A 25,315-nucleotide genomic window follows, 5' to 3' on the forward strand; every position below is an offset into this window, starting at 1 on the left:
AGCTACTCTTGTGCCTTCCTGCTTTCAGCTGGTGAGGAGGAGGTCCCTGAAGCTGCCAGTGACAGTCCCTCGGAAGAGGAGGACGAGGAGGAGCAAGAGGAAGGCGGCCCATCGGGGGAACCCTCATCCGCGCCAGGGGATGGCAATGGAGGGGACACGTCTTCCCTGGAGGAGAGGCAGGGGGAAGTGTTGCAGGGGGGTGTAGCTCCTGTGCCCAGTGGCGTCCAGCCACGCGGGAAGGGTCGGGCAGCTCGGCGGCCTTCTCCCCAGAAGGGGGAAGTGTTGCAGGGGAGTGTAGCTCCTGTGCCCAGTGGCGTCCAGCCACGCGGGAAGGGTCGGGCAGCTCGGCGGCCTTCTCCCCAGAGGGGGGAAGTGTTGCAGGGGAGTGTAGCTCCTGTGCCCAGTGGCGTCCAGCCACGCGGGAAGGGTCGGGCAGCTCGGCGGCCTTCTCCCCAGAGGGGGGAAGTGTTGCAGGGGAGTGTAGTTGCTGGGCCCAGTGGCGTCCAGCCACGCGGGAAGGGTCGGGCAGCTCGGCGGCCTTCTCCCCAGAGGGAGAGTCCGGCCTCCAGTCCGGAGACGGTCCTCGCCCAGGAGGTGCGCCTCCTCGATCAAATGTCCACGGACTCGGATCGCCGGCACACCGAGTTCATGGGGGTTGTGGCACGGTTGCCTGAGGCCATCGAGTCCCTGGCTCATAGTGTGTCCGATTTCGGGGCCTCACAGGCCAGGGGTTTCGAGCAACTCGGGGCAGCACAGGCCAGGGGTTTCGAACAATTCAGGGCAGCACAGGACGCGAGTCGGGCCGAATTCAGGGCAGCACAGGACGCGAGTCAGGCCGAATTCAGGGCAGCACAGGACGCGAGTCGGGATGACCTCAGGGCAGCACAGGCAACGAGTGGCCAGTTGATCAGTGGTGCCGTGCAGTCACTGGCTGGGTTGATGCGGGCACAGACCAGGGCAGTACGGGCACTCACTGCTGCCACACTCGCTGTGTCAGCCAGGCATCGCCAGGGCACCCGCCGCGCTGCAGCAGCACAGCGGTCTGGCCTTCAGCAGATTGCTGCGCTTGCTGCAGTGCCAGCCCGGCCGAGTGCCAGTGTCTCAGGCGAGCAGCGAGCGCCTGGCATCAGCCAGCTTGCCCCCATTGCTGCAGCCGCCACTGCCACTCCCCCAGTGAAGCTGCCACGAGCTGCTGGAGAGACTGATGCTGCCCAGCCACAGCTGCAGCAGTCAGCAGCCGGCCCCTTGAGGGCCAGAGCTCGTCTAGGCCGACCCCCAAGGGCATCTGCCGTCACGCCATGTGCCCCTCAGGAGCCTTCCCCGAGCCTTGCAGCACCCACAGGGCCCAGGTTGAGGCGGAGCAGCAGGTCGGCCAGTGGCCGGAAAAGGCTGGACAAGGACTCGCCCTCTCGGCACACAAAGTAGAGGGTGTTGCCAAATATTTTTTTATATGGGGGTGGTTGTGTTGTCTATGGGGGGGGTTGTTTTGGTAAGGCCGAGGATGAAGGCCATTTGGATGGAAAAGTTTTGTTATTCCTCCCCAGGTTGTGGGAGTGAGTCATGTGTTTGACTGTTTTTTGGGGGTGTTGTCTGTTTTTGGGTTTCATGTGGGAAGGGCCCTGAGTTTGTTCAATAAAGCTTTTTCTTTATTCAGCTTGTCCATGTTTGATGTTTGAAGTGGTTGTTGCGTTAACCGGCTGAGGGCTTGCGGAGCGGCTGCATTCATGTCCCTTCATTGCCACAAGCCATTCCCTGACAGGGGGCCTAGAAGTGTCGTTCAATAAGCCGCCGACGGACGGCCCTTGGACCTTGTGGCTCCCTCCTGGGCTGGTACTCCTCCTCCTCCTCCTCCTCCTCCTCATGGTCCTCCTGAGGTGGTGGTCCAACGTGAGGTGGCAGTGCCTGAGTCCTGCGGATAGCCAGGTTGTGCAGCATGCAGCAAACGACGACGAACTGGGAGACTCTATCCGACGAATACTGCAGAGATCCGCCGGAGCGATCCAGGCAGCGGAACTGTTGCTTGAGGACGCCAGTCGTTTGCTCTATGATGTTCCTTGTGGCTTGATGGCTTTCGTTGTATGCCTCCTCAGCAGGGGTCCTGGGTGCGCGGAGCGGGGTCATGAGCCATGCACACAAAGGATAGCCTTTGTCCCCGATAAGCCATCCTCTTGGGGGAGGCTGTGCCTGGAACATGTCAGCCACAGTAGTCTGGTGCAGGATAAATGCATCGTGGCTGCTGCCTGGAAAGCGGGCATTGACAGCTAGGATGCGCTGCCTGTTGTCACACACCAGCTGTACATTGAGGGAATGGTAGCCCTTCCGGTTGCGGTAATCTTCGGCATTGTCGATAGGTGCCCGCAAAGCCACATGCGTGCAGTCAATGGCGCCCTGCACCATGGGGAAGTCTGCGATCCTCGCAAATCCGACTGCACGCTGCTCCTGCCTCTCCAGGGTCATGGGGAAGGAGATGAATTGGTGTCTCCTTGTGAAAAGGGCATCGGTGACCTGCCAGATGCAGCGATGCACGGCGAACTGGGATATGTTAGCTATGTCCCCAGCAGCGGCTTGGAAGGAGCCGCTTGCATAAAAGTTCAGAGCCACCGTGACCTTCACTTCCACCGACAGAGATGTCCTGCACATCAGCTGTGGACACAGATCTCTGTGAAGCAGCTGGCAGATCTCTGCAACCACCTCCCTTCTGAAGCGCAGCCTCTTAACACACTGCGCGGCAGTCATGGTGAGATAGGACACCTGCTGGCGGTATTCCCTGAGTGGGTAAGGCCTACGTTGCCGACGCCTGATGCCCCCTCTGCGTCTAGGCATGGCTGCCCCTCTCACACAGCGTCTGCGAGCCCTTCGCACATAATGCTGGAACTGAGGGTTGGCACCCCATGCAGCCCCCATAATATACTGGCAAACAATGAAATCACAATGAGGCAAATTTCCAAGCTCTGGCCAGAAGCCAAAAATACCTCTCCTATGTTGGGCCAAATCAATAAGGTCTCTTCCTTGGTCTCTGTCCAGAAATCCGTTGCACAAAAGTCATTGCTGCAAAATGGCTGGCCTTTAGAGTTCAGTGTAAGTGCCCTTTAATTAGCGCTCCCCGAGGCCCGCAGGGCCTCTGCTGCGTTCCACTTCACAGTTCTTAGCACCGCCACGCCCACATTGGGCGGGCGCGACTGAAGTTCTGGTTTGGGGCGCACAAAGGGCGTTGCACGACGAAATGACGTCATAAGCTGCGCGCGCAGCTGAGCGCGCGCAAACACTTTGCGCCAGCGCTAAATGTCTACTGAAGTTGGGCGTAGGCCAGATCGCGCTGCGCCCGGCCGCTAAGTGCCTAGCGCTCGAAGTCTACTCCTCTTAAGGCGCTAACGGCTGGCGCACGCAACTGAATTTCTAGGCCAGTGACTCTCACACCCACCGCACCAGACTCACACTCACAACATGGAACTGGAACTGGATTGCAATCTGAGTGCCAAAAAATATTAAACTGGAGCAATACGGAAATAATTACAAGCAAAATATCAAGATCAGGACAACTCATTCCCGGGAGGTTGCGGTTATTCCCGGGAATCTGCGGACAGTGTGGGAGCCGGTTAGTTCGGTGACAACAGTACCGCCCCGGAATAGACAAAACAATCGGTTTAAATCAGTGTCGAATTATTCAGCAAATGCTGCATTTATTTCAGTTATCATCGGTTATTTTGTGACTGTGAAGTTTCACTGAACTGACCCGCAATATAATCCTCACCTTCAGAAATATCAGCCCGTCTTTTTGCTCCGTTTCTGCGACTTTGAGAGTTTCTCCTGAATAGAATTTAAATTCTCTTGAATTTCTCGGAGGTTTTTCTCCATTGTTTCTAGAATCTCCCCCTCTTGTTCCCTGAGATCTCTGATTTAAAAAAAATTTTTTATTCATTGATGGGATGTGGGTGTTGCTGGCTAGGCCTGCATTTAGTGCCCATCCCTAATTGCCCTTGAGAAGATGGTGGTGAGCCACCTTCTTGAACCGCTGCAGTCCATATGGTGTAGGTACACCCACAATGCTGTTAGGAAGGGAGTTCCAGGATTTTGGCCCAGCGACAGTGAAGGAACGGCGATACAGGTCCAAGTCAGGATGGTGTGTGGCTTGGAGGGGAACTTGTAGGTGGTGATGTTCCCATGCATCTGCTGCCCTTATCCTAAGTGGTAGAGGTCGCGGGTTTGGAAGGTGCTGTTGAAGGAGCTTTGGCGAGTTGCTGCAGTGCATCTTGTAGATGGTACACACTGCAGCCACAGTGCGCCGGTGGTGGAGGGAGTGAATGTTGAAGGTGGTGGATGGAGTGCCAATCCAGCGGGCTGCTTTATCCTGAATGGTGTCGAGCTTCTTGAGTGTTGTTGGAGCTGCACTCATCCAGGCAAGTGGAGAGTATTCCATCATCTCTGGGGATAGGTTATCGACCAATATTTACTACAAGCCCACTGACTCCCACAGCTACCTGGACTACACTTCCTCCCACCCCGCTTCCTGTATGGACCCTATTCCATTCTCCCAGTTTCTCCGCCTCCGCCGTATCTGCTCCGACGACGCCACCTTCCACACCAGTGCTTCAGACATGTCTTCCTTTTTCCGCAACCGAGGACTCCCCTCTACTGTGGTTGACACTGCCCTCGACCGTGTCAGTTCTATCTCCCGCACTTCTGCCCTCACCCCTGCCCCTCCCTCCCGGAACCACGATAGGGTTCCCCTTGTCCTCACCTTTCACCCCACCAGATCCACATTCAACAGATCATCCTCCGGCATTTCCGCTACCTCCAAAGTGATCCCACCACCAAACGTATCTTCCCCTCCCCTCCCCTTTCAGCATTCCGCAGGGACCGCTCCCTCCGAGACACCCTAGTCCACTCCTCTATCACCCCAAACAGCCCTTCCTCTTCGCCTGGCGCCTTCCCGTGCAAGCGGAGGAGATGTAACACCTGCCCCTATACCTCCCCCCTTCCCACTGTCCAGGGCCCCAAACACCCCTTCCAGGTGAAACAGCGATTTACTTGTACTTCTCGCAATCTAGTATACTGTATTCGCTGCTCACGATGCGGTCTCCTCTACATTGGGGAGACCAAACGCAGATTGGGTGACCGCTTTGCGGAACACCTCCATTCAGTCCGTAAGGGTGACCCCAAGCTTCCGGTCGCCTGTCATTTTAATTCACCGCTCCATTCCCACTCGGACCTCACCGTCCTTGGCCTCTTGTATTGTTCCACGGAAGCTCAACGTAAACTCGAGGAACAGCACCTCATCTTCCGATTAGGCAGTCTGCAGCCTTCCGGACTCAATATCGAGTTCAACAATTTCAGATTATAAGCTCGGCCCCCATTTCATTTTCTCTTGTAATTGTTCCACTCCTTTCCCCCCCCCCTTTCCTTTTGTTTCTCTCTCACACCTGGCAGCTATCTTTTGCCCTGCCAGTACACTTTACACCTAATCCCAGCCTATCACCATCTCGTCTAGCTTCTAATCACTTCTTTTGTTTCTTTTATTCTTTTGTCCGATCGCAGCCCTGCCTTCGATCTAGTTTCTTTTCTTTCCAGTTTTGAAGAAGGGTCCAACCCGAAACGTCAACTCAAATTTCTCTCCACGGATGTTGCCTGACCTGCTGAGTTTTTCCAGCATTTTCTGTTGTTATTTCGGATTTCCAACATCTGCAGTATTTTGCTATCGAGAGTATTCCATCACACTCCTTACTTGTGCCTTGTAGATGGTGGAAAGGCTTTGGGGAGTCAGGAGGTGAGACACTCGCCGCAGAATTCCCAGCCTCTGGCCTGCTCTTGTAGCCACAGTATTTATATGGCTGGTCCAGTTCAGTTTCTGATCAATGGTAACCCCCAGGATGTTGATAGTGGGGGTTCAACGATGGTAATGCCATTCAATGTCAAGGGGAGATGGTTAGATTCTCGCTTGTTGGAGATGGTCATTGCCTGGCGCTTGTGTGGTGCGAATGTTACTTGCCACTTGTCAGCCCAAGTCTGAATGTTGTCCAGGTCTTGCTGCATATGGACACGGACTGCATCAGTATCTGACGAGTCTCGAAAGGTGCTGAACAGTGTGCAATCATCAGCGAACATCCCCACTTCTGACCTTATGATGGAGGGAAGGTCATTGATGAAACAGCTGAAGATGGTTGGGCCTAGGACACTGCCCTGAGGAACTCCTGCAGTGATGTCATGTGATTGAGATGAATGACCTCCAACAACCACAGCCAACTTCCTTTGTGCTAGGTATGATTCCAACCAACGCTGCTCTTTCTCACTGAGAATCTGGTGTATTTTAGTGAACTCGGATGTGATGGCAAGTGACAGGTCCACACCACTCGCTGCATAAAAAAAATTCGCGAGGCCGGGTGACACAGGCGCGGCACAAGTTGTGCCCGCACTCCAGTATAACCGGATCGGTGAAGAAATCAAGACAAACGGGACAATTTCAGTCCTCAGTGAAACTCTCCGCCTGGTGTCTGGAAGCCAGGATGAGTTTCAGCGCTTCCTGATTCAAACTGCTGGGCTGATATTTCTGTGGGTGGATCAGCCCCGGTTCGCCCATCAAATCCTCCTTCAGTTCCCTGCGGTGTTACCGTATTTACTCTGACAGTGATACAAAGTTATATGGTCACACAATAAAAGACAATTCCCAACTCCCTGTCATGAACTAACACTAAATTGTCACTAAATTGGTCTCTTCGGTTCCCAGCTCTGTTACCGTCTTTACTCTTACGCTGTTGCAAAGTTATATATCGCACATTTACATTCCTAATCCCTAATAAAAACAGAAAATGTTGGAAACACTCAGCAGATCAGGCAGCATCAGTGGAGGGAAAAACAGAACGTTTCAGGTCGGTGACCTTTCATCAGAACTGGAAAGTGTTGGAGATTTAACAATCTGTCAGCAAGTACAGAGCCAGGGGAAAGGGGAGGGGTGGGCGCGCTGGGAAATAACAACAGGGAGGGTCTGTGATAGGGTGGGGGGCCGGAGTGAATAAATATCAAAAGGGATGATGGTGCAAAGCAAAAGAGGGTGGTAATGGGACAAGTAAAGAGACAAAAGGTGGGTCCAGAGGAGGTGTGAATGGTCCCAGCAGAATGGTGACGGTGGTTATGATCTGAAGTTCTTGAGCTCAGTGTTGAGGCCGGAAGCTGTAAAGTGCCTAATGGCAAGATTCCTAATCCCTGTCATGATGAACTAACGCTACATTATCAGATGCTGCCTGACCTGCTGAGTGTTTCCAGCATTTCCTGTTGTTACTACATTATCAGAGCTGCTCATAAGCGGCCGTTTGGAAGAGACAGACGAGTAGATGTCATTTTAGAGACAAAGGCGGGAGTTAACAGTGAACTCAGTAAACGGGAGTGAGAAATATATAAGGACACATTTGAGATGGAAAGTCCGGCTCTCACAAGCGATCTTACAGAGCTCCGTGACCCTATGAGCCTCTGTCCAGTCTAACCAGGTCCGCAGAGAGAGTTGAGCGACACACATTTTGCCCCGCAGAGTGAATGACATCGCGATATTCGCCAGAAGAACCGACACACCAGGAGTGCAGCAGACTGGAGTTGACTTGCCCAAGACAGGGTCTTGAGACCAAGACTGACAGCGATCCTGTTCAGTTCCCGAGTTCTCCAATCACTTGTTCTCCACCATTACTCGACTGAACTCGCTCTGTGGGCCCAACAATGCCCTGGTGTCAATCATATTGGTTTATGTCGGGCAATTCAAAGCTCGCTAAATACTGCAGCATATATCAAACCCTACACATTAATGGCGAATACTAATGTGTGTATATTTCCCACATGATTGTGGATATTAATGTGGCATTTTCTAGCTAATCTTTCCCAATGAGGGCCCTGGAACGTATAATCAAACAATGGGATTGAATGAAATCAATTTTGAGAAGGTGGATTTGATCAGATCCAAGTGTAAGAATACATAAGAATCAGAGGATGATACAGCACAGATGGAGGCCATTCGGCCCATCGTGCCTGTGAACCTTCAGAGACAGTCACCGCTTCTTGGGCCGTTTTTAATGGGGAATTCTTTCCTGCAGCACTGATATCCTGCCAGCAGGTGCTGGCGGTGCACTTTGTAACAATGAAAGACTTGCGATCAAACAGCGTCTCAACCCAGCCCAGAAACTCACTGCACCCGCAGTGCGTTACTCGCAAGTGCAGTAGCCGTGGTTAGCGAGGAAAATGCAGCAGTCATTTTACACACAGCAATATCCCACAGAGAGCCAATGAGATGAATGACCAGTTAATCTCTCTTTGGCGGTGCTGGTTGAGGGAAGAATGTTGGCCCGGACACCGGGAGAACTCCCCGGCTCCTCTTTGCCGCGGGATCTGAATCACCCACTTGAGGCCTTGGATTAACATCTCATCTGAAGGACTGAGCTAGACATAGGAAGCTAGGAACAGGAGTGGGCCATTCAGCCCCTCGAATCTTTTCCGCCTTTCAATTAGATCAAGGCTGATCTGTATCTCACCTCCATGTTCCCGCCTAAGCTCCATGTCCCTTGAAATCCTGGAAAGCTCCGATTGTCCCGCCATCCACAGCCTATAGGGGGAGAGAATTCCACAATTCCACTACACTTTTAGTGAAAAGTGCTCCGTGATTTCACTCCTGAATGACCGAGCTCTAATGTTAAAGATGGCAGCAGTCCCACCATGCTGATGATGTGTGGAGGTATGTTCCTAAATAGAGGAGAGATTCATCCGGCGGGGAGGTTTGCAGCCAATGACAGGATCTGCCCAGGTTTCACTTCCATCGAAATGAATGTAAGTAAATCCCCCCGGGCGGTGAAAGGGGTGTGCGGGGGCCCCACACCAGATTGTCCTTTCTGTGCTTCACCGCGGCATCTTTATCAGGGACTGGGGGGGCAGCACTGCCTGAGATGTGAATCCACAGACCCAGAATACCCGACACACAGTTTGAGTAACTCGATATATTTTTCTATTTCCAAAAATAAATGTAATTTGCTCAAACATACAGACAACAAGCTGCAAATACATTCTGTGCGGTATAAAGTGTGGTGAGAATTCCAGCCTCCCTTTCAATGCATCAACGCTCTCCACCTCAACCCCTCCATGTGGCAGCGAGTTCCACATTCTCACCACTCTCTGTGTAAAGAAATTCCTCCTAATACTGGAGGAAAGATGTCACTCCAAGTCCTTCCAGCATCAGTTGATGTTTTTTTCTGGCCCAGTGTCCCAGGGAAGGATCCATTGAGCACAGAGGCCTGTGTTACGGAGTTTCCTGGGAGGACCCGGCCTCGACAGAAAATCCACTGCATCTTCTCTCCAGACTTCCTCTGCAAACACACATTCCAGAAGCAGGTGGGCAGCCGCCTCTGCCCCAGTGGGGGGTGTCAGCTGTGGCTCAGGGGGAGCGCTCTCACCTCTGAGTGTGAGGATTGTGGGATGAAGTCTCACTCCATAGACTTCATCACATAACCCAGGATAACACTCCGGAGCAGCACTGAAGAATCCGCACTGTCAAATGGTGCCGCCTTTCGGTGAGACGGTAAACAGTGGTAGGTGCCAGCTGTGGCGTTTACTGAGTCAGAAGGTCGTGGGATCCAGTCTCACTCCAGACACTTGCTCACATGATCCAGTCTCACTCCAGACACTTGCTCACATGATCCAGTCTCACTCCAGACACTTGCTCACATGATCCAGTCTCACTCCAGACACTTGCTCACATGATCCAGTCTCACTCCAGACACTTGCTCACATGATCCAGTCTCACTCCAGACACTTGCTCACATGATCCAGTCTCACTCCAGACACTTGCTCACATGATCCAGTCTCACTCCAGACACTTGCTCACATGATCCAGTCTCACTCCAGACACTTGCTCTCATGATCCAGGCTGACACTCCAGTGCAGGACTGAGGGGGCGCTGCACTGTGAGACCTTAAACCGAGGCCCAGTCTGCCTTCTCAGGTGGATTCAATGATTCGAGGGGACTAATCGACCATCAGCAGTGGAATTCTACCCGGTGTCCTGGCTAACATTTATCCCTCAACCAACACCGAGGCAACAGATGCTCGTCAATGATTTCATTGCTGTTTGTGGGATCTTGCTGTGCACAAATTGGCTGATCTGTTTCCCTGCATCACAACATTGTCTAGACTTTAAAAGTACTTTGTGGGTTTTAAAGCGCTTTGGGACATCCTGGGGTCGTGAAAGGCGCTATATAAATTCAAGCCTTTCTTGCTTTTCTTTCTAGCAGATAAAATCGATCCTCAATGCTTCAATCCCTCGAAAGATCTTCTCTGTACCTGTCATCTAAAATCACTCCTTGACATTTGTGGCACTTTGTGTTTTAGGGTGAGCGGCTGCAATCATTAACACAATTCAGTTTATGGATCTCTATCTCACACCGTGTGTCACCAGAGGGTTTGTAGTCGGTAGTGAGTTCAGTCTGGAGCAAAGTGCCCTGGAATCTCGATCCCCGCCCATCTCCGCCTCCTCCCTCCCTCTCTCTCCCTCCCCCCACTGTCAACACCCCAGGAACCTTCACCCTCCCGGCCAGGGTTCAGTTATTCCCCTCCGTGCTCTGATTGGCTGAAATCGCTGAACTGAAGGTTGTTCGGCAGCAGAGAAACATCGAAACTGAAAGCGGTTTGAATCAGGAAGTGCTGAGGGTGAACATGGCTTCCAGACAGCAGGCCGAGAGTTGGACCGAGGAGGCAATTTGTCACATTTGTCTTGATTTCTTCACCGATCCGGTAATACTGGAGTGTGGGCACAACTTCTGCCGCTCCTGTATCTCACAGTGTTGGGAAAAGAAGGAGACAAACTCCTGCCCGGAATGTAGAGAGGAGTTTCCGATAAGAAACCTCAAGGTTAATCGGGCCTTAGCGAATCTGGCCGAGAAAGCACGAAAATTAACCCTGAATCCGAAAGAGAAGGAAAGTAAACTTCACTGTGAGGAACATCAGGAAGAACTGAAGCTGTTTTGTGAAACTGACAAGAAATTGATCTGTCTGGTTTGTAGAGATGCGCGGGAACACAGAAAGCACCGCTTCATGCCCATTAAAGAAGCTGTTGGAATCTACAAGGTAAAAGGGAACAGAATTGATCACCTGATTATTTCATCACATTTTCATGGTGTATCACTTTTATTCTGTGATTTTCTCTCCCAATCCCAGGATCAGCTGAAATCTTCCTTAGATTCTCTCACAGAGAAGAAATCGGCGGCTCTAGAAACGGAATTAAAACAGAAACAGCAGATTTGCGCAGTTAGGGTAAGGTCTCCCTGTGCTGATTTTCTGGGATCTCGGTTAGTTTTGTTCCCTCTATCGCGGTACATTAATTATGTTTCCCATTTCATTTGGTAGGAACAGTCGAGCAGTCTGCAGACCCACATCACATCCGAGTTCGCTGAAATGCACCAGATTCTCAGTGACAAAGAGCAGCGTTTAATCAGAGATCTCAGGAAACAAGAGGGGAAGATTCTAGAAACAATGGAGAAAAATCTTCGAGAAATTCAAGAGAATTTAAATTCTATTCAGGAGAAACTCTCAAAGTTGCAGAAACAGATGGAGCAAAAAGACGGGCTGACATTTCTGAAGGTGAGGATTATATTGCGGGTCAGTTCAGTGAAACTTCACACAGTCACAAAATAACCGATAATAACTGAAATAAATGTAGCATTTGCTGAATAATTCGTTACTGATTTAAACCGATTGTTTTGTCTATTCCGGGCGGTTCTGTTGTTGTCACCGAACTAACCGGCTCCCACACTGTCTGCAGATTCCCGGGAATACCTGCAACCTCCCGGGAATGAGTTGTGGTGATCTTGATATTTTGCTTGTAATTATTTCCGTGTTGCTCAAGTTTAATATTTTCCTGGCACTCAGATTGCAATCCAGTTCCAGTTCCATGTTGTGAGTGTGTGGGTGTGTCTGGTGCGGTGGGTGTGAGAGTCACTATGTCTGTGAGTGACACTGATGTTGAGTTCCAGTATCTGACACACAAATCAGGCTTTTCAACTACTTACAATCATAGAATCCCACAGCACAAAAGGCCCATTGTGCCTGTGCCGGCTCTTTGAAAGAGCTGTGCAATTAGACCCACTCCCCCTGCTCTTTCCCCACAGCCCTGCATTGCTTTACCTTTTCAAGTATATATTCAATTCCCTTTTTGGAAATAGTTATTAAATCTACTTCCTGTCAGTGCATTCCAGATCATAGAAACATAGAAAAATAGGAGCAGGAGTAGGCCATTCGGCCCTTCGAGCTTGCTCCGCCATTCAATATGATCATGGCAGATCCTCTATCTCAATACCATATTCCCGCGCTCTCCCCATACCCCTTGATGCCTTGATCATCACAAGTCACTGTTAAAAAATCCCCACTCTCCTTATTTTGCCAATTATTAAAGATTTGTGAATGTGATCCCCCAGGTCTCTCTGTTCCTGCACCACATTTAAAATTATACCATTTAGTTTATTTTGCCTCTCCTCATTCTTCCTTCCAAATGCATCACTTCACACTTCTCTGTGTTAAATTCTACCTGCCCTGTGTCTGCTCATTTCACCAACCTGTCTGTGTCCTCCTGAAGTCTTTTACTATCCTCCTCACTGTTTGTGTTTTATTTATTTCAGGAGGAAGCTTGTCGGAAGAGGAGGTAGGACATGCTCTTTACTGAAACTCTGCAGTTTGGTAAAAGAACTCAGAAAAATGTTAAATGTCGATTTATAACATCAACTGTTCAATATTTACAGGATTAGTGACGAAGGTCAAGTACCGTCAGTAGCAGATGGCGCCCTGTCTATTGGAAAGTTCAACGGCCCTTTACAGTACACAGCGTGGAGAGAAATAATAGACGCCATTAACCCCGGTAAAACTCTTATATTCCTTTTCCTGATTTATAAATCTAGATGAGAAGAGACTGAACGGGCCCCGGACTCCAGATTAAATGATCACCGATGTCCGTGTCTAGTCTGGAAGTCAGGAGTCTTTGCTCTGGATAAGGGAGGGCTTGTGGTGATCTTACTAAATTATTCAAGATCCTAAACCGCAGAGAAAAGATAAACATCCACAGGTTTAACACAGTCACAGAGTCTACAACAAAGTAGGGATAGTCTCAAACTGAGAAAAGGGAGGGTGAAAAGGCAGTTTGGATTGAGCGAGGTTGGGTTTTTGAGTGACCCCATTGATCGTGCAGGCAGTGAGTCAGTGAGCCCACTGCTCGCTCCATGAAATTGGTCAGAGGCCCAATCCATTCTCAGGGTTGGGCTTCAGTACAATATTGCTGGCGAGTTGCCCACGGATTTGGAGCTTGGGAAGGTGCTCGGTGATCCTTGAGGAGGGAGGCGGGAGACAGGAAATCCGCCAAATCCTCCCTGGAGGCAAGTGAGCAGGAGCTGTTTAAAGGTGGGCGGAGTGGGGGACGGTGGGGGCGGGGTTACAGGAAAATATGGTGGGCGGCTGGAAAACCAAGGATCGACCAGCAGCAGGCAGGATAATTCATGCACCTCCTGGCCACAGAGAAACTGTTACGAAAGAGAAAAAAAGACCGTGTTTTGATATCCCGCCTTTCACGACCTCAGGACGTCCCAAAGTGCTTTACAGCCAATGAAGAGTTTTTAAAGTGTAGTCACTGTTGTAATGTAGGAAACACCACAACCAATTTCTGCACAGCAAGCTCCCACAAACAGCAATGTGATGATGACCAGTTTTGGTGATGTTGGTTGAGGGACAAATATTGCCCAGGACACCGGAGAGAATGAACTCCTTGCGCTGGATTCCTATTTCGCGGCTGCGACACCATATCCCAGCGGGCATTGGTGGGAACCAGGTGGGAAGCGCTGGGTGTGATTTTTGTCTCATTACTGCTCCGTTTACACTTTAAATCCGGGCGATAGTGAGACGTAAATCACTCCCAAATACTTTATGCGGAGGGTATGGAAAGTAAGGGAGGCAGAGTTGTCTGAGGGTATCAGCAGCTTCAAGAGAGAGTTTGATAAGAAGCTGGCAAAAACTGTAAACCCAAATAGGACTGAGCTGCCTGGGCTTGGAGAGTGGGATTGTGAGGGCTGAGGAGAGGGGAGGTCTAATTTGGACACCCTGCCCTATTGGACACCCTGCCCTATATCACAGCAGAAAATACACTTCAAAAGTAATACATTGTGTGAAGTGCTTTGAGACATTTGTCAGGAGCATTAGAAATGTCAGTTTCTCCTTCAGAAGTAATTGCAGTGTATTTATTTCCAACTTGATGTGCCTCAATAATCCTGAGACTCGATGTTAGCGAAACAAAACAAGGCTTTTATTAACTTAGAAGATAACACGCAGTGGAGAGAGGTATCTTCCATCTGGAGCTCTGCAGTACTGGATATGAGGCCAGACTGAGCTGGCTTACATAGAGGCCAGGTATGGGCGGAGCCCTACACACAATGCATTCCATACATTCCAATATACAATACAATGGTGAGGAGAAACCTGAAACCAACCACAGTCACAGGCAGTGATGATATACAATACAATGGTGAGGGGAAACCTGAAACCAACCATAGTCACAGGCAGTGATGAATGGAATATTTCATCACATTCACCCCTTCTATAGATTTAGTCTGTTCGGGGGTTTGGTAGTCCTCTGCGACCGACGTGGCTGTTGTGGTGTCGCGGGTGTCGGCTGGGTGTCCCCGGTGGCCTCCTGGGTCTCTGCCGGGGGTGCCGCCAGGGTTGTTGAAGGGGTAGTTGGTGGGGGTGCCGTTGGTCGATGTTCTTCCGGGGGTGATGAAAGAGTAGTGGGTGGGTAAGAGTTGCTGTGGTCGTTGTTGCTGCTATTGCCGTGGTTGTTGTCGTTACCGGCTGGGGCGACGTCTTTTATTGACACGGTGTCCTCCCTTCCATCGGCGTGCCGGACATACGCGTATTGGGGGTTGGCGTGGAGTAGGTGCGCTGGCTCCACGAGAGGGTCCGTCTTATGGCCCCTCACATGCCTTCGCACGAATACCGGACCTGGGGTGGAGAGCCATGACGGCATGGATACGCCTGAGGTGGCTTTCCGGGGAAAGCTAAACATTCGTTCATGAGGCGTGGCATTAGTGGCAGTGCACAATAGCGACCGTATCGAATGGAGCACATCTGAGAGGACTTCCTGCCAGCGGGAGATAGGGAGGCCCTTGGTCCTTAGAGCTAGAGTGACTGCTTTCCATACTGTCCCGTTCTCTCGCTCCACTTGACCGTTACCCCGGGGGTTGTAGCTGGTGGTACAGCTCGTGGCGATACCCCTGGACAGCATGTACTGGCGTAGCTCTTCACTCATGAAGGACGCCCCCCTATCCGTGTGGATGTAGCTCGGCATACCGAACAGGCAGAACAGGCTGTTGAGGCATTTAATGACCGTGGCGCTGGTCATGTCTGGGCAGGGGAAGGCGAATGGGAACCGGGAGTATTCGTCCACAATGTTCAGGAAGTAAACATTGCGGTCGACGGATGGGAGGGGGCCCTTGAAATCTAAGCTGAGCCGCTCAAAGGGCCGTGTAGCTTTGATTAAGTGGGCTCTATCAGGGTGGTAGAACTGAGGCTTGCACTCAGCGCAAGTGCGGCAGTTCCTGGTCAGAGACCGAACTTCCTCAATCGAGTAGGGTAAGTTGCGAGACTTTATGAAGTGGAACAGCCGCGTGACCCCTGGGTGGCAGAGGTCGTTGTGGAGGGTCTGTAGCCGATCCCCGGTGGCGCTGGCACACATCCCTCGTGAGAGGGCATCTGGGGATTCGTTAAGGGCCCCGGCCGGTAAATGATGTCATACTCGAAGGTGGAGAGCTCGATCCGCCACCTAAGAATCTTATCATTTTTGATCTTCCCCCTCTGCTTATTATTGAACATAAACGCTACCGACCGCTGGTCGGTAAGTAGGGTGAAGCGTTTGCCGGCTAGGTAGTGGCGCCAGTGGCGCACTGCCTCCACGATGGCTTGGGCCTCCTTTTCCACGGAGGAGTGTCTGATCTCGGGCCCTTGGAGGGTCCTCGAGAAGAAAGCTACGGGCCGCCCTGCCTGGTTGAGGGTGGCCGCCAAGGCAAAGTCAGACGCATCACTTTCCACTTGAAATGGAGTGTTCTCGTCAACTGCCTGTAGCGTGGCCCGCTCAATATCCTGCTTAATGCTTTTGAAGGCGGCGTGGGCCTCAGCAGAGAGCGGAAAAGAGGATGCTTTCAAGAGGGGGCGGGCTTTGTCGGAGTAGTTGGGGACCCATTGGGAATAATAAGAAAATAACCCCAGGCACCTTTTCAGGGCTTTGGGAGTGTTGGGCAGGGGCAGCTCCCATAGGGGGCGCAATCGGTCGGGGTCTGGTCCGATTTCCCCATTCTCCACCACGCTGCCTAGTATGCAGAGGCGCGTGGTGTTGAAAACGCACTTGTCCTCGTAGGTGAGGTTGAGTTTTTGTGCGGTTTTCAGGAACCTCTCGAGGTTCGAGTCGTGATCCTGCTGGTTGTGACCGCAGATGGTGACGTTGTCGAGGTAGGGGAAGGTTGCCTGCAAGTGGTGGTCATCGACCATGCGATCCATCTCCCTCTGGAAGACCGAGACCCCATTCGTCACCCCAAAGGGGACTCTGAGGAATTGGTAGAGGCGTCCGTTCGCCTCGAAGGCGGTGTACGGGCGGTCCTCTGGTCTGATAGGGAGCTGGTGGTACGCTGACTTGAGGTCGATGGTGGAGAACACCCGGTATTGGGCGATTTGGTTCACCATTTCTGATATGCGGGGTAGCGGGTAGGCATCTAGTTGGGTGTACCTGTTGATCGTTTGGCTATAGTCGATCACCATCCATTTCTTCTCGCTACCCCTTACCACCACCACTTGGGCGCGCCACAGGCTATTGCTGCATTCAATAATGCGCTCTTTCAGGAGCCTGTCTACCTCGGTCGCGATAAACCGCCTGTCCTCCCAGCTGTACCTCCTGCTTTTGGTCGCTATTGGCCGGCAGTTAGGGGTAAGGTTCGCGAATAACAAAGGCGGCTTTACCTTCAGGGTAGCCAGACCGCACACTGTGAGGGGCGGCTGGGACCCACCGTACTTGAGCGTGATGCTTTGGTGGTTGCACTGGAAATCCAGGCCCAAGATCACGCTCGCACATAGATTCTTCATGATTAATACTTTAAAATTATCGTATACAGTCCCGTTAATGGACAATTGTACCGTGCAATAACCCAGAATGGTCGATGTCTGGGTTTTATCAGCAATAGAGATGGTACCCCGAGTAGGGACCACCTTTAGGGAGAGTTGTTGTGCCAGTTCAGGGTGGATAAAACTCTCCGTGCTTCCACTGTCAATTAAACATTTAACCCGGCACCCGTTTACCTCGATGTCCACCATTGATTTGGATAGCGGGTGGGGCCTGGTCTGGTCCACTGTGACCGATGCCACTGTAGGGCCCTGATCGAGACAAGATGGCGTCCACGCTGTCTGCTCACAAGATGGTGGACCCCACGAGGTTGGGCAAGATGGCATCCAAGATGGCCGCTCCCACGGCGCACACGCGGCGGTGGCGGGTTTTGGTTTTCCGGCGGGGTTCCCTCTGCACACCTTCCCGAAGTGCCCCTTCTTACCGCACTTAAAGCAGGTGGTGCCTTTCGCCGGGCACAGGTTTCTGGTGTGCTTTGGCTGCCCGCAGAAGTAGCAGTTGGGTCCCCGACGCGTCGCGGCTGTCATAGGGCTTCTGGGGGGAGAGCGGGGCCCCGACGGTGTCGGGCTGCCGGGCGGGGAAGATGCCTTCCAAGATGGCGGCGCCCTTGGTGCACACATGGCGGCGTGGACGGCGCGGGCTGACGAGTAGGCGTCCGAGTTTCTCTGGGCCACATCCAGGGATCGCGCGGTGTCCGCAGCCTGCTTCAGGTCCAATCCCGTTTTTTCCAGCAGTCTTTGCCGGATGTCAGTGGAGCTGAGGCCTGTGATAAAGGCATCGCGAACAAGCTCGTCGGTGTACACTGCGGCTTTTACATCTCGGCACTTGCAGTCTTTTCCAAGCATTTTCAGGGTGCCTAGGAACTCCTCCACCGATTCCCCAGGTCGCTGTGCGCGAGTGGCGAGCAGATGCCTAGCGTACACTTCATTCGTAGGCTGCTGGTAATGCGCCTTTAAGATGTCGCAGGCGGCCAGGTACGCGTCAGCGTCTTGGATGAGGGGGTAAACCCGGTGGCTTACCCAATTCCGCAGAATTCCGAGTTTCATACTCGCAGCGTCCGTAGCGTCTTTGACGGCTGCGGAATTGTCCAAGAAGAATTCCATACACATAAACCAGTGTCCGAAGCGTGCTGATGCGTCCGGAGCATGCTGATCCAAATCCAAACGTTCGGGTTTCAGGAGTTGATCCATTGTGTTGAAAAATAAGTTAACCTGAAACCAACCACAGTCACAGGCAGTGATGAATGGAATATTTCATCACACAACTCATCCCTTATGCTGGACTCTGTCTTACCTGTGAAATATTTTACTCACAACAGTACTTTCTTTGTGGCCTTTGAAAACAGCTGCTTAAACCCTAGTTTAGAACCACGCTAGAAAGTCATCGCATCACCTTTGAAAGCAGCTTCACTCACTTCCACCTAGACTCTCACCCACTTTCTCTGATCTGCTTTGAGTTATTCACAGTTCTTACTTCAGTTCTTACATTCTCATCAATGTATGTTCTGATATTTTATACCAATATTCCTACTGGATAAAACATCAACATTCGGTTCAATGTTTAGTATTTTAATTTTTATTCTCTCACTGCATTATTCTCTTTATTTTACATATCCATGGTGCAAGTAACCAATCAGAAGCCAGGCTGCCTGTCTTACTGAGATTGTATTCTCTGCTGGACCCACCTCCTGCTCCATTGACCCCATTCCCACTAAACTGCTGCCCACCCAACTTCTCTTCCTGGTTTCCTGTTAGCTCACATTGTAAATGGTTCCCTCTCCTCACGTCCTATCCAGCTCATTTTCAAATCCAATGTCATCACATCCTTCCTCAAAATTGATCGAGTGTGGCATCAAGGAGCCCTAGCGAAACTGAAGTCAATGGGAATCAAGGGGAAAATTCTCCATTGGTTGGAATCATACCTAGCACAAAGGAAGTTGGCTGTGGTTGTTGGAGGTCATTCATCTCAATCACATGACATCACTGCAGGAGTTCCTCAGGGCAGTGTCCCAGGCCCAACCATCTTCAGCTGTTTCATCAATGACCTTCCCTCCATCATAAGGTCAGAAGTGGGGATGTTCGCTGATGATTGCACACTGTTCAGCACCATTCGAGACTTGTCAGATACTGACGCAGTCCGTGTCCATATGCAGCAAGACCTGGACAACATTCAGACTTGGGCTGACAAGTGGCAAGTAACATTCGCACCACACAAGTGCCAGGCAATGACCATCTCCAACAAACGAGACTCGAACCATCTCCCCTTGGCATTCAATGGCATTACCATCGCTGAATCCCCCACTATCAACATCCTGGGGGTTACCATTGATCAGAAACTGAACTGGACCAGCCATATAAATACTGTGGCTACAAGAGCAGGCCAGAGGCTGGGAATTCTGCGGCGAGTGTCTCACCTCCTGACTCCCCAAAGCCTTTCCACCATCTACAAGGCACAAGTCGGGAGTGTGATGGAATACTCTCCACTTGCCTGGATGAGTGCAGCTCCAACAACACTCAAGAAGCTCAACACCATTCAGGATAAAGCAGCCCGCTTGATTGGCACTCCATCCACCACCTTCAACATTCACTTCCTCCACCACCGGCGCACTGTGGCTGCAGTGTGTACCATCTACAAGATGCACTGCAGCAACTCGCCAAAGCTCCTTCAACAGCACCTTCCAAACCCGCGACCTCTACCACTTAGAAGGACAAGGGCAGCAGACGCATGGGAACATCACCACCTACAAGTTCCCCTCCAAGCCACACACCATCCTGACTTGGACCTGTATCGCTGTTCCTTCACTGTCACTGGGCCAAAATCCTGGAACTCCCTTCCTAACAGCATTGTGGGTGTACCTACACCATATGGACTGCAGCGGTTCAAGAAGGCGGCTCACCACCATCTTCTCAAGGGAAATTAGGGATGGGCACTAAATGCAGGCCTAGCCAGCCAGCGACGCCCACATCCCATCAATGAATTAAAAAAAATTACCCGCCCTCTATCCCTCTGTCCTTGCACTTGATCTCCAACCTTACTTTCTTCTACAAAGTCCTTGAACGTGCAATCACTTCTGAAATCCCCGGCCATTTTCCCGCAACTGCATGTTTGAACCACACCAACCAGATTTTCATCCCTGTCATCATAGCCCCAAAGTGGCCCTAATAAAGGTCACAAATGACATGCTCTGTGACAGTGAGTATAGCGCATTTTCCCTCCTCATCCTCCTGGAGCTCTCTGCAAACATTGACTGTTCTCCTCCAATGTCTCTCCTCAATTGTCCTACTCAGTGGGACTGCCTTTACTTGGTTCACATTTACCTATTTGATCGTAGCCAGAGTATCTCCAGCAATGGCTTCTCTTCCCGCCCCCGCACGGCACCCCAGGAGATTCTCAAGTATTTATTCTTGGTCTTCTTCTCTCACTGATCTACATGTTGCCACTTGTCAACCTCATCCACAGAAACAGGCTCAGTTTCCAGATGTACACCGATGGTACCCAGCTCTACCTCTCCACCACCTCTCTTGACCCCTCCACCGCCAGTGTGTTGTCCAACAGATTATCTGGAATCCAGTTATGGAGGAGCCAGAATATTTTCCAGTTAAACATTGTGAAGATTTAAACCATCAGTTTGGAAATTGTCAACAAGTCGACATCCTGGTCACCAACTCCACCCCCTCCTTGGCCACTGTCTCAGGCTGAACCAGACCCTTGCTGTTCTATTCAATCTGGAATTGCACTGCTGATTGTGATCAATCTAAGAGTGTCTGGGACTTTGTCTCCAGTACATGGTGTATCCTGTCTCTCCCATTTCCTCTGCTGAGCTTTTTAATTTAGTTTCCCTCGGTTGTTTTTGGTTCTCTCTTCCTTTCTGCAGCAGCTCCCTCCTCATTGTTTTCTCTTTACCTTTTTCCTTCTCTTCTCTCTATTCTCCTGCTGTCGGCACTTTCCCCCTCTCCACACATCGACAGCGCTGATTAGTGGTGTGTGGGTCACGCCTCCAGAGAGAGATTGCGGGTAAAATTAGTCTGGGTGGTATCACAAAATGGGCGATAGTAAATCAGTGGCCCATTTTACATTGTGCCCAATATTAATTCCCATTGAAGTTAATGGAAACGAATATTGAGGGAGCGCGATACGAGCTGCTGATTGACTGTCACCTAAAACAGTCCAAGACCAATTTCACCCACTGTGTCTCCAGGACACATTAGAGATTCTGTCACTGATTCCTTGTTAATTTACAAAGGCCCTTGATGCACTCTGCAGGCACTGAGAATAGCGGGAGACTGGGGCTGCAGAGTTCCTCACAGTGGGTCAAGATCAGAGCAGGATGGCAGAGGAGAAAGAAAGCTTCAAAAAGCGCAACTAACTCCCATCCCCCCTCTCCCTCCCTCTCTACCCCTCCCTCCCTCTCTCTCTCTACCCCCTCAAGCTCTCTCCCCTTTCCAACTCCCTCCGCGCTCTCCCCCCCCCCCCCGCCACCAACCCCGCTCTCTCCCCTCCAGTGGTCCTCGGGTCTTTATTTCCGGGCGCAGAGTTGGGGGGAAATCGACATAATTCGACCCCACAGGGTGTAAACCCTGGAGTGACAGCAGATTCCCTGAACATAATCCAGAGCGCGAGTGGGCACTTTAAAAAGGAAAGAGTTGGAATAAATCACAGCGAGAAACTAAATCACTGACTGTGTTATTTTAACTTTCCCCCAGCTCCAGCCTCTCTGACTCTGGATCCGAACACAGCGAATCCCCGGCTCATCCTGTCTGAGGACCGGACCAGTGTGAGATTCGGAGACAAACAGCAGCCGCTCCCTGACACCCCGGAGAGGTTTGATTGGTGGCTCTTTGTCCTGGGATCGGAGGGATTCACATCAGGGAGACACTACTGGGAGGTGGAGGTGGGGAACAAGACTCGGTGGGAGATCGGAGTGACCCGAGAGTCTGCCGAGAGGAAAGGGGAAATCAGACTGAGCCCTGAGACAGGATACTGGATTGTGGGGCTGAGACCCGGAAGTGTCTATGTTGCCCTCACCTCCCCCTCACCGACCCCCCTCACCCCGAGTGTGAAGCCCCGGAAGATCGGGGTATACCTGGACTATGAGGGCAGACAGGTGTCATTTTACAATGCGGACAACATGTCCCATCTCCACACTTTCACCCACACTTTCACTGAGAGAATCTTTCCCATCTTCTATCCGGGATGGAATCTCGACGGGAAAAACTCCGCCCCGCTGACAATCTGCAGGGTTAAAGGTCACTAACAGGTCCATTAAAAATGATTGCCAGGCCTTTCAGGAGTGAAATTAGGAAACACTTCTACACCCAAAGGGTGGTAGAAGTTTGGAACTCTCTTCCACAAACCGCAATTGCTGCCGGGTCAATTGTTAATTTGAATCCTGAGATTGATAGATTTTTGTTAACCAAAGATATTAAGGGATATGGGCCAAAGGCGGGTGTATGGAGGTAGGTCACAGATCAGCCATGATCTCATTGAATGGTGGAACAGGCTCGAGGGGCTGAATGGCCTCTTCCTGTTTCTATCCTGAACTAACGGGGCTGATTTTAAGAGCCCCCGCCTGGTGTAACCGGAGTGAGTGTCGCCTGGAAATGGCACTAAAGTTTACACTGGAGCTTCAGCCATCGCCACCTTGGGTAGGGTCCTGAGATTGGCAGTGGGAACACCCGCCTGTTTCAGGGGGAAACCTCGTCATTTGCAAACCGGGGGCCCGTGAAGTACAGAGGACCCGGATTGTAATTTTCAGATACAAATGGGCGGAGTGTGGGCGCGTTGAGCGACCGAACCAGCTGCTCTTCAAACACCCGCTGGAGGCCGCTCGGAAATCAGACAAAGTTTCTTTTCATTTTTTGCCAGATCTCTCTCTCACTCCTAAAATCTACAGATTAAAAAAAACATATTCCTGACATCATTTAACCATTACTTTCTGATTTACTTCATTTTGTTCACAAATATTTTCAACCTCCCTCGTGTTCCGCCCCCTTCAAGTACGTTTCTTATTCTTTTTTCATAGAAGTGCGAACATTCCATGTTGAAAGTTTCTTCTAGATTTTTTATTCGTTCCTGGGATGTGGGGGTCACTGGCAAGGCCAGCATTTACTGCCCATCCCTAATTGCCCTGAAGGTGTTGCTGAGCCGCCTTCTTCAAACGCTGCAGTCTGTGCGGTGAAGGTTCTCCCAGTGTTGTTAGGGAGGGAGTTCCAGGATTTTGACCCAGCGACAGTGAAGGAACGACCGATATATTTCCAAGTCAGGATGGTGGGGAACTTGGAGGTGGTGGTGTTCCCATGCCCCTGCTGCCCTTGTCCTAGGCGGTAGAGATCGCGGGTTTGGGAGGTGCTGTTGAAGAAGCCTTGGCGAGTTGCTGCAGTGCATCTTGTAGATGGTACACACTGCAGTCACAGTGCGCCGGTGGTGGAGGGAGTGAATGTTTAATGTGGTGGATGGGGTGTCAATCAAGCGGGCTGCTTTGTGCTGGATGGTGTTGAGCTTCTTGAGTGTTGTTGGAGCTGCACTCATCCAGGCAAGTGGAGAGTATTCCATCACACTCCTGACTTGTGCCTTGTAGGTGGTGGAAAGGCTTTGGGGAGTCAGGTGATGATCGAAAGTGATTTGACCAAATCAGTTGTGAATATTCTTGTGCATTATTTTTTCAGTTTTAAGCCATGAAACAAGCCACTGTGACAGGTTAATGATTTAGATCAGTGTTTCTTACTAATGAAATTAATAAATTGGTTGATTGCTTCTCAAATAGTTTTGATTATTATTTCATTGTTGCATTATATAATTCATGAATCAGACATTACATACTTCCATTTCATTTATTTTCTTATATTAAGTCAGTATGAATATTATTTATATTTTTGTGCTCTTGTCTGGTATTCTTAAGATGAGCACAATTATTGGGGATTTTACGGGTTACGTAAGAAAACAGGAAAGGCCCTCCAGGGCTGAGAATGTCCATTACAGGTCTCCACACTCTATACTGGGTGGGTCCTTTAAATGCTCCCAGATACAGGCTGCCTTCCGCTGTGTTTGGCTGATGGTCGTCTTCACTAATAATGTAAATATCAAATATTTAACAGCAGAAAATAAAAGAAGTAGGCTTTTATTAACAAAAGAATACGAGCATGCCTCTGCTGGTAGACCGATCCTTAAAGCCAGGGGGACTGGAGGTCAATCACCTTTATACCTGGGCTTAGGGGTGGAGCCAGCTGAGGCATGCCCAGACATGTTCTGTACAGGCAGATTAGTGGTTTACCACTTTCACCCCTTGTTTAAAATGAGTCCGGCGGGGTGAAGTGTCTCAGAAGTTCGTATAGGCAAGTCTCTCCGGGGGTCTTGTCTGCCGTAGTGATCGTCGTGGTGCCGGCTGCGGCGGTTCTCTTCCCGCGGCCGTTTCCCGCGTGGGCCGGAGCACCGGCGTGTCGTCTTCGTGGGTGCAGGGTCGGTGGGTGTATAAGGGTGGGTCACAGGGCCCTGGCGTGCCGTCTACTTGGGTTAGATGTGGATTCCCTTCTAGGGGTGTGTCGTGGGTAATGGTAATGGGTAGTGGGTAATGGTGTTTTCGGTGGCACCTGAGGGTGCGAGGTCTCGTATGGAGACCGTGTCCTCCCGCCCGACAGGATACGCCACGTATGCATATTGTGGGTTGGCGTGGAGGAGGTGGACCCTTTTGACCAGGGGGTCTGTTTTATGGCTCCTCACGTGCTTCCTGAGCAAGACGGGCCCTGGAGACGTCAGCCATGGCGGTAGCGATGTCCCCGAGGTGGATTTCCTAGGGAAGACGAACATTTTCTCGTGAGGGGTGGCGTTCGTGGCGGTACAGAGTAGTGACCGTATGGAGTGAAGCGCATCGGGGAGGACTTCTTGCCAGCGGGAGGTTGGGAGGCCTCTGGACTTTAAGGCTAGCATGACGGTTTTCCACACTGTCGCGTTCTCCCTTTCTACTTGTCCGTTACCCCGGGGGTTGTAGCTGGTGGTCCTGCTCATGGCTATCCCTTTTTCGAGCAGGTACTGGCGCAGCTCGTCGCTCAAGAACGACGAGCCCCTGTCACTATGGATGTAGCTGGGAAAACCGAGTATGGCGAAGAGGTCATTCAGACATTTGATGACTGTGGCGCTGGTCATGTCCGGGTAGGGA

At 51.1% G+C, this 25,315-nt stretch overlaps 1 protein-coding gene and 1 pseudogene across 2 annotated transcripts in view; one reads left to right on the forward strand and one right to left on the reverse strand.

The window, feature by feature from the left end:
* Positions 1–25,315, reverse strand: part of LOC147096354 (zinc-binding protein A33-like) — a 261,908-nt gene that overhangs the window by 56,095 nt on the left and 180,498 nt on the right. The gene's annotated exons all lie outside the window — the stretch shown is intronic.
* Positions 10,603–23,923, forward strand: LOC147096355 (zinc-binding protein A33-like; annotated as a pseudogene). The gene is made up of 6 exons (XR_015074885.1): positions 10,603–11,087; positions 11,178–11,273; positions 11,367–11,600; positions 12,635–12,657; positions 12,755–12,870; positions 21,867–23,923. The product of XR_015074885.1 is annotated as a zinc-binding protein A33-like (transcript).

Source organism: Somniosus microcephalus, unplaced genomic scaffold, assembly GCF_052327205.1.
Source record: "Somniosus microcephalus isolate GS21.2 unplaced genomic scaffold, FLI_Smic_1.0 unresolved_chr1, whole genome shotgun sequence".
In the NCBI taxonomy this organism is placed as follows: domain Eukaryota; kingdom Metazoa; phylum Chordata; class Chondrichthyes; order Squaliformes; family Somniosidae; genus Somniosus; species Somniosus microcephalus.